Here is a 9,336-nt window from a genome sequence, read left to right as displayed (position 1 = left end):
AGTTCTTGATATCATACTAGAACTTGTTTCCCGGGTGGGTCCTATTTTCAGGGAAACAGAGTAGCTTCTGCTGGTTTGCTGGTACCCTTGGGCATTTGTGTCTTTATATCATCCTTCTCTTCGTACACATCTGCCTCTGTGTCCAAATTCCCCTTGTTTTCATAAGAACACTGGTCTTTATTACAGCTCACTCTTATGATCTCATCTCAACTCCATCATCCGAAAAGACTGTATTTCCAAATAAGGTCACATTCACAGGTACTGGAACTCATATTTTAACAACTCTTGAGGAAACATAATTTGACCAATAATAGCAGCCAATTCATAATTTAGCTAAATGAGGACAGAGTAAGATAAAAACCTTGCAACTTTCTACCTTCATAATTTCAAAAGGGAGAAATTTTAGCTCCAGAAACTGAAGGAATGTTACCGTTTTGCTGTGATGGGCAATCCTGCCCATGAAGAGCAGGCTCACACTTTCTACTTTTCCTCTAGCTGTCGGGGACATTGGCACGGGTTGGCCAAGGCCCATGGGAAGGTCCCCTTGGTCCAGTACAACTGCCAGTCCACCGCTTACACCTCCCTGACACCTCCCTCACCTGAGGTTTGCAGCTGGAATTCTTGGGGGAGGCAGCAGGTACAAAGAAAACACGGATTTATTCTGTGGACTTGACTGTGTGTTTCTGTTCCTCAAATGACATTACACCTATTTCCTTTCCCACTGGCTGGGGTCCCCCACCCCATCATAAATATGCTGTGCACTGTTTCTATGAAATAAGCCCTTGTTTTTGTGAAATCTCAGGGCAGGAACCGAAAGCAAACATTGCTAACACATCTTATCAGCATCAGGAATCTAAATCTCAGTTCTGTGTCTACCTCGTTGGTTTACAAAATGATGCTGATTTAGTAGTCACCTCTCATATTGGGTTTTCCGCAATTAATTTTGCAGCTGTGTGGAATGAGGAACAACCACTATTCAAAGACAATGACTCACCGTGAGAAAATACATGAATTCTAGGATCACTTTTCACTAGTGCAGAAGTGGAGACGTGTTTTCTGGAGAGGATGGTACATGAAGAATGATAAGAACACTGACCTTGTTTTGTCTGAGGAGCTGTTCTTCACCAGGTACTGACTTTGCTTAAGACTTTCCAGAAAGACTGGTATACAAGAAGGGTGCACTGTCCACTGTCAGACAGGTTTGACAAAGTAAGACAGAGATGAGTAAAAATTGTGACTTCTATATAATTTGTTCAATTCTCTTATTTGTCATTTCTTTTGTAAAATTATATCCCTTTGCTGCTGATGCTGGGGGTGATATGCAGTGTTAAGGGGTCAAAAGTGAGGAAAAAAACAATATAAGAAAGTCACACAGTAGCACAAAGATTGGACTTTGGTCTCTGCTGGATGAAGGGTGGGATTTGGGAAGAACTTTCCAGAAATAGCAGTAAACTAAATATACTTTTACCTGAAGGTGAGGACTGATCTAAATCCCGTAGGAGTTGTCATACATCATGGCATTTCATTAAAATATTTTTTGGAAAAAATGAACTTGTATTTTAAAAAGTAGAAAATAACTAGACATCCTTCTTTATCAGGTACCCAGAGTGTTATGACATTCATGAAGCAGTCAAGGTCATATAGGAAAACAGGAATTGAAGCCATGGGCTGGGGAGGTAGCTCAGCAGGCAGCACCTGCCTGGCAAGCATGAAGCCCTGAGTTTGATTCCTGGTACCTCCCCCCGCCAAAAAAAGAATTAAATTTATTTTTCTCAGACTTGTGAGCACAGAATACCATATAATGTGTAACTAAATTCTGGTGATGTTTATCACAAAACTACATAATAAAATTAAATTTATCAGAACCCTCCCCCAAAACCTTATTTTCCTTTCTGACCAAAAGCAAAAATGTGCTTCTTGGAATTTATAATTTAATTTCTGAGTAAGAAACAAGATGTGTGTCAATTTTGCTGTTATGTGTAGATTAAAACCTTTTTAATTTTATGAATAAAAAGCACTGTACTTAAGAAAACATTAAATGGGACTTGGAGGATGTAGAAAACACAACTGAGATTTCAGGGAAGCCACCAGCAACACATCAACTTTTATTCCTAGAAGCAAATATGCTTTGCCTGGAACATTTTGAGAATTTCATCTTGGCAGTAGTTTTTAAAGGAATGTTATCCTGACTTATTTAAACATTCTGTGCAGTAAAATATTGCCCATTCACGGGAAAGCCTTGATTAAGCAGGGCAGCATTCTTAGTCATGAGAAAGGCATTCCACATTTCTGGATGAACATAGGAAACTGGGTCCTAATTCTGCTTTCTCTGCGGCTCTGTCACATAGCAGATTAAGGCCAAGTTTGGTGAAGTCTGTGTGAGGGGACCTCACCAGAAATTAAAAGAAAATGTGTGCACAACAGAACAACAAAGACCCTTTACTCCATTCCAAGCCCTGTGGCCCTGCCTGGATATCTGTTTCCCTGCTACCGCTGTGAAGTAAAAGAGAGGCAGGATGCCAAAGACCTGGGGGAAAGCAGTAGGCTGCTCTAGAATGAGTCTAGAAGGACGCCCCCTTACCTAGCTACCACCTGAGGGCAGACTCAGTCTTTCTGAGCCTCTGCTTCTCACGTGTACCATGAGGACCCAGTGCACCCCCTATAGGTTATCATGGGGATTACATTTTGGCAATGTGAGGCACCTGGCACCTGTAAACCATCACTTCCTACCCCTAAAGGTCTGCTGTGACCGTGCTATGATATTATCTAGTAAAAAGACACAAAGCTAAACTAAGAAATCTTCCTGCTCCTAAAGAGATTACAATTTACAGAGGATGAAAAGGAGAGTGGGGGAATGTTGATCCCAAGAAAGCTTGTAACATTTATATATTTAAATGAGTGCTATAGATTCATTTTCATACCTAACCATTTTTCCCAGTGGATGTCTCATTTGGCATTGACTGCACCTAGATACCAGGTGTGTTGAACAAATGTCAGCTGAGCCCTCCTCCCTCCGGGCCAGACACTGTGCTGAGCATCTCGGAGACATTGTCTTGTTTAAACCTCACGGAACGCTGTGAGATCAGGTTACTGTTACTGTTTTACAGGTGAGCAAACTTGAGCATAGGGAAGTCAACCAATACAACTAAAAGAAACAGCTAAAAGTCCTAGAACTGGTTGAAACACAGGTCTGTCTTCTTCCAAAGCCTTCTTCCTCAGAAACTCTATTTACTACCTCAGCTCTGTGTATTTTGTACTGCAAGTCATGCAGGTGGTGTCTCTGAATCCTTATTCATAGATGATTAAAAAGAAATAAACTGCTGCCCTGAGAATCCTTTTCTATTGTGGACTTTAGCTTCTTAGCTGTATGCAAATTCATAGAAAAAACTGTACTCCTTGTGGCTGGCCCACTCCTAAGTGCCAGCTCGATGTCTTTTCCTGAGACGGTTGGTGTCAGTCTCTCTCTCACATGCTTTTCCAAGTCCCAAAAAGCACTTGCTAAACAGTTGCTAAGACCTCTTAAGATTTCTCTTGAGAGGATCTTGCAATGGCATAATTTTGTAAGCTTTCCTTCCTTGGGCTATGAGTAAGGTTGTAAGAAAGTCCAGGCTATTTTTATGACAGTTGTTGGAGAAAAAGAATGCCATGTACGTCTGTGAGCTCTAAAACAAGCAAACTGGATCGAGGACAGAGTTCCAGCCCTGGAGGGAGAATTATCTAAAATCACAGGAGAATTTGTTGTGTCACTGACTATTCCCATACCCTTGGGCTGTGGTGGACATCAATGAATATCCCCATATTTAAGAACAAGATAGATCTTCTGCTTTTTTTGTTTTGATCTTAAAATTCACCTTTATCAACTCAGAGGAGCTAGGAATGAGACAGAGGACAGTGCTAGGGGTGTGAATCCTTTAAAATATCCTGAGGTTTTCTCACTGCTTTCTTGATATCAAGTTAGAGGTCTGTAGGTGGTGTTTCAAGTTTGTGAGTGCGTTTATATGAAAAGAGAATTCTGGAAATGTGTCCCCAGATCAGTCAGAATAGTTGTGGGATCCCTGCACTTTTCCACTAAGCACCCATTATCTAAGTGCCTGGGTGGCAGACATATGCCAGTCCCTCCCTGCTAGAAGTTCACGGTCTAGCGCTTGAGCTAAAGCGTGGCTGGTTACCATGGAACAGAGTACATTTTATTGACGGTGAAATTGCGAATCGCATTTGAAATCCAAAGGACTGCCGCTGGGAGCAGCCAGGTAGGGAGTGCTTCAGGGAAGTCTGTCTCGGAGCAGGTAAAAGGTAAAAGTGGTTTCTGTGAGCTGGGCAGAAGTCAGTGAGGCAAAGAAGCAAGAGGCACAGAGGCCAGTGTGCAAGAAGGTATGAGGAAGACTGGGGTGGGGGGTGTCACCGAAGAAGCAAACCAAACAAAACAGTCTCTCCTGTGCCTGTATAATCGGATGCCACAGCAATTGGAACTCCATGAGAAACTGGAAAGAAAACCAGAGCCAGCCCTCGGAGGGCTTTCTCTGCAAGGCTAAGGAGTCTGGGCTTTGTTCTAAGAAGAGCGATGAAAGTGTTTTTAGGAACACAATGGAACTAACTCTCAGACAAAAACAGGTCGAGGAAGCCGTGTGAGGAAAAAATAAAGCTGTTAGAGTAAGAACAGGCAGAGTCTGCAGGACGCATATTTAAGTGCTAAATCTGACGAGACGGCGGCGTGCAGGGAGGGAGAATTGCAGACCGGCATCAGGGCTGAGTGGGTGGCAGCGGCACCACTTACCAGGACAGTGCGCTCAGAGGGAATCCGGACAGGGTAGCACTCAACACGATCAAGTGCATGAATGGGCCAGTGTCTTGTGTCACCGCTTTGTGCCTACCTCTCTGATCCTCCTCACCAGCTTGTCCAGTGTAGCAGACTGATGAAGGCAGCCATCTGAAATCTCAGATCTAGCACTCAGTGGCTTTCTTATCTTCAGATCACCACCTCCACAAGCCTCAGTGCTCTCATTGCTAGCACAATGAGAAGAGCACTCTTGTCCCAGAATTCTGAGGAGCAAGGCAGGAAAGAGAAAAATGGGTTTGGGATCTTGAGTCAGAAAGCCACTGAGAGGACCTGAAGGAGCGGGAAGTGGCTACACCAAGTGAAGCCCTGAAAGACAGGGAGAATCGTGCGTGATTAATATCCAACCTCAGTTCAACAAGCACCTGAGGAAGGACAAGAATAGCATTTGGAAATGGAGAACAGGAAGTGAGTAACGATATGAAGTAAAATGGGAGGGGACCCCTCCCTAATCATCAAGAAATTATTAAACTAACCCAAGGAGAGGAACCTAGGAAGGGATCCTCCCAAATGTGGGGCTTCCTTAAGAGCAAGTGAGTATTCTGACTGTTTTCCTTCTTATCTCAAGATTCTATCAATATGTCAGATCAGAAACTCCCAATGCATCACCACTGCAGAAAGAAAACCACAGGGCATAAACCACATGAAAAGGATAGAATCGAAAATGCTAGAACAGGCTAGAAACCTAACCCAAACACCGAGGCACACATCCTGTGCCATTGGCATCATGGTTTGTAGTTCATTCTTTGGTAAGCCATGTCGCTTGTATATACATGTGTTTTCTAAAAGATTGTTTTGCATACTAGACTTGTTTCATGGACAGATGAAATAATTACAGTTATCATTTACATACCATAAGGTTTAAGCCAACAAAGTGGAGAACAATCTTTTAAAGTACCAGCCTTGGATTTACGTTTCGGTGGGTTACTTTACATTTTGGTGGGTTGCTAAAAGACTGTTTAGCATCTGTCTCTCTAGAGTAGCTCAGCAGTATATAAACTGAATCCAAAGTGACATGAAAAATGGGAAGAACTCTTCCACACCAGATAGATCCAGCAGTTTTCATGTACTCTATTTTCTGCGAAACTCCTGCTGTGCCCTGTATATGTTTGTGTGTGTGTGTGTGTGTGTGCATAGCAATAACACCTAACTCTCTCTTAGCAAATTTCTAGAGTACAGTTAATATTGTTAATTGATTAGCTGCGGTTCTCATGCTCGGCATGAGATCTCTGGACTTACTCATCCTACCTTACTGTAATCCACTTCCTCTGGATCCTACCTCTTCCCTTCTCCTCCTCCATCCTGAGATTTTAAATCTACCTGAGAGACTGGAAAAGAGATGCATGCTACGGTCTAATGAGAAACGGGGCCTTGATTTGTGCCTGTGTGATTTTTCTGGGTGGAAAGATGATGTGGAACAGAGGAGAGAGCAATGCTGCTGCTACCCTGCAGCTGTGCGTGAATTAGCCAAAGAGCCCTCTTCCCCAGCCGCACACCCTCCTTTCCTCGTCTGGCTTCTGCCTTGAGCTGCGGGGACTCAGCAATTTGCTGCACCTGGCTGAGGGCTGGCCATGGCAGTGCGGGGGAAAAGCAGGATGTGAAAAAACTCCAAGTACATGAAACAAGGCCGAGTTTCTCACCACACATCTCCGATGGATTGAATGAGAAGGTGGAGATCAAAAGGAGCACAGCTGTGGTCGCGTGGGATGGGTCAGTCTGGAGACCCAACCTGCAACAGGAGGACTGCGCACCCATGGTGCGATAAAAGGAGAAAACGAACTTGTTCATTTGCTTTGCGTTAGGAACCCTTTGTCTATGTAAAGTTCCTGCCGCCTCCTGGTGCACACTTCGTGGATACGTTCTGGCTGTCCTAACCTTTCCTAACCCTCTCTGCAGATTGCTTTAGGAGCCCGCTATCTGTCCTTCATGGTGGTTTCTCAGAGGCCTTGGATGTGCCTGAGATCGCCAAAGGCCGTCTCCCAGCTCCTCGAGGAACCTTGAATTGCCTCCTGGGACACAGCCATGCCCATTCCCTCTGCTCCCCGGGCTCCTCCGGGCTGTTCAGTGCCTCACGGAAGCTCTCTCGAAGAGATCCAGGGTGCTGCTAGCCACAGTACTTGGTGCTGCCCTGCTGACTTGCAGAGAGTCAGCACCCACAGCCCTGATTAACAGGCTCTGATTAACACTGAACACAAAATAGTAACAGCACAGTTGCTTCATCTCTTTCCAGTCAGGATTAAATTAAGAAGCTGCCTTTTCCCAACCTTATTTTCAGTTACTCAGAGTTCTAAATAGAGTCTCCTATCCAAACATAATGGAAGGAAGAAAATATTTCTCTGCTTTCTGTTCTTGTTTATCTGCTGGTCTATACTTTGTGTTTAAATATCAGTTTTGGAACATTATGAAATAGGGCAACCACCCAGCTAGAAGATGACAGCGAATATAAATCAGCCAGCCTGTATGTGTAACACAGTTTTAAAATCTGCTTTATATCCTTTCCTGTACCACAGAAAAGATAGCAAGAGTTTGGAGGCTTAAATAGAGAAATTATTTAGGGGCTTCATTAGACAGTCAGAGGAGATAAGAGTAATAAACAAAGTCTTCATCTTAGAACCTGTAATTGTGAGCATAAGGCCCTGGGTTCAACTCCCCAGCACCTACAAGAGCCAGGCAAGGTGGCACATACCTGTAATCCCAGCACTCTAGGAGACTGAGGCGGGAGGGTCACAGCTTTGAACCCAGCCTGGGAAACTTAGTGAAAGCCAGTCTTTCCTGCCCACGGGAAATTTACAAACTTCCTTTCCAGGACTCTTCACCATCTAGGTCAAATTATTTTCGTGATTTCATCTTCAAGCCCTGCAGTCTCCCATCTTGTGGCTTCCAGCTTTTCCAGGGTTAACAACCCTACCCCCCGCCCCCGCCAAGTGGTAAGAAGTCCTTAAGACTTGGACTCTGGAGTTAGACCAACCTGGCCCTAGGGCCAGCTCTGCCACACACACCCTTGGCCTAGTACTTCCTTCGTCCATTCATTTGGGAATTTTACAATATTCATTGAGCACCCAGCGTATGTCAGGCTCTGTGCCCAGCACTGGGGATAGAATAAAACTCAGTTCAAAGTTTCCATCCTCCTGAGGCTTTTGTTTGAGTCGGTGGGGATGGGGGAAGAAAGCATCTACCTTGGAGAGGAGAAACAGCAGGGTAAAGGAGCCAAGGGGAGGGGAGCAGAGAGGACAAGGGAGGTGATTTTGACGCACCCTGAAAGCTGTCACAGACCTAGGGTTTCAGTGGAAGCTGCTGGGAAGTTTGAGAAGAGCAAGACCTCGACGCCGCCGTTCTGTGCTCTCAAACCATTGTGTGTGGCACCGGGGGAAAGGTCCCCACCGAGGCGAAGAGAGGTGGGAACAGCTGCGATCAGGCACTGCGCTCAGACAGTGGAAGGGGAGGTGTAAGGTGCGGATCCGGGATTCCTGGCCCTTGTCGACCTCTCCGGGTCTTCGCTCAGACTACAGACTCGTTTCTCAGTTCGGGCTGCCAGTCCAGCTGCCGGTGAAGAAGCTGCTGTCCCGGGTCTGCAGGTGGCTTCTCAGAGCCTGCAGCCTTGTGTGGCAGAGAGAGAGACACAGAGCAAAGCGGAAGGAAGCCTGTCTCCTACCTCTTGTTGTGGCTGCTGCTGTCGCTGTTTCCTCATTTTCCCCCCATTAAGTTAATTGGTACATTTCAAGCAAACAGTAGTTACATTCATCACTGGGACGTTGTACCTTTACATGTTGTGTCTTGGTTCTTGCTTCTTCCCCATACCCCTGCCCTCCCTTCACCCGCTCCAGGGACCAAGAAAGGCCTGCACCAGGGCCCACTGTCCTGATGTAAACACCGTCCCCCCACAAATAGGGTTTTAGCACATGATCGCACGATCTGTGCGGGACACAAATGAGCTTCGCAACAGTTCCTGTCAGGAGAACTGACAGGAGGCCTAAGGAGGCTGATTAGCTTAAGGCACGAAGGGCAGCTCTTGGCAGGGAGGGAGGAAGCGGCTCCCTAACGGCCTCGTCTCTACTCTCAGGTTCAGCACAAGCAGCGGTCCTGGCAAGGCTGCCTCCTTCCTCCTCCTGCTTCGCCTCCATCTCACCGCAGCCCCCTCTGTGCGGAATGCGGAGTGGGCGCAGCACGACACTGTAGCAGCGTTTGGTACCCTGTACACCCTCATTCTTTCGCACGTCTTTGTTTCCTTGGCCAAAAGCGAGCTTGACCAAGGTGACTGCTCTTTATTCTGGGGCTCTGGAGCCTAACGCAGTGTCTGGCACGTCACAGTTTCTACATCCGTGCTTGTTGAATGGATGCATGAGCTTTGACCCTCCTTGCTCCGCAGAGTTTCTCCGATGTACCCTCACCTCTCTGCTTCCGCCTGTCATGTGAACCAGTATCATCACCTAAATATGCCACTTACACTGTGTGTGCAATTTCTGAATTTTTGGCATATATACACATATATATATATATAAATT

Source organism: Fukomys damarensis, unplaced genomic scaffold, assembly GCF_012274545.1.
Source record: "Fukomys damarensis isolate Sample0158 unplaced genomic scaffold, DMR_v1.0_HiC HiC_scaffold_33, whole genome shotgun sequence".
NCBI classification, from domain to species: Eukaryota; Metazoa; Chordata; class Mammalia; order Rodentia; family Bathyergidae; genus Fukomys; species Fukomys damarensis.
This window is presented reverse-complemented; position numbering follows the sequence as displayed.